This window comes from Myotis davidii, unplaced genomic scaffold (genome assembly GCF_000327345.1).
Source record: "Myotis davidii unplaced genomic scaffold, ASM32734v1 scaffold874, whole genome shotgun sequence".
In the NCBI taxonomy this organism is placed as follows: domain Eukaryota; kingdom Metazoa; phylum Chordata; class Mammalia; order Chiroptera; family Vespertilionidae; genus Myotis; species Myotis davidii.
Genome location: NW_006285611.1, coordinates 200,947 through 201,545, shown reverse-complemented (window position 1 = coordinate 201,545; position 599 = coordinate 200,947).

Genomic DNA, 599 nt, shown 5'->3' with positions numbered 1-599 from the left:
CACAATTGCTCTGTGCCATTAGCGGGTGTGAGCAGGGCCAGCTCCATCAGCAGGTGGGAACAGTGGCTGCAGAAATGAGGCTTCTGGCAGACAGGGAACCAGGGGCCACTGCAGGAGGGGTGTGCAGGGGAGCAGAAGATGGACTGAGACCTGCCCCTGTGCCCACTACAACCTCACGGCCCACAATTCCTTTCAAGGTGCACAAATTCATGCACTGGACCCCTAGTCTATTATAAATGTTCAGGCATAAAAGTCCTAGCTCAAAAGAGATGTTCTGATGACAACTCTTACATACAATAAGAGGTCCAATCTAATATGGTGATGCTTTATCCCATGAATGGACTTTAATGATGAAGCCTGCTTTATCCTGTATATGCAACCATATTATTGAATCTGAAATATTACTGTCATTCACAGTGTATATAAAATTGTGCTAAGTGTAGTCACTGGAAGAACTCATGGATAAGTTTAGATAGATACATGTTAATTTGGAGGTACCCTTGTTGAAATCAAACATGACTTCCTAGGATATATTTTATATACACATACTCCTCTGCCCAGTTTCAAATGAATATATAATTTTATAAGAAAAAATAAGT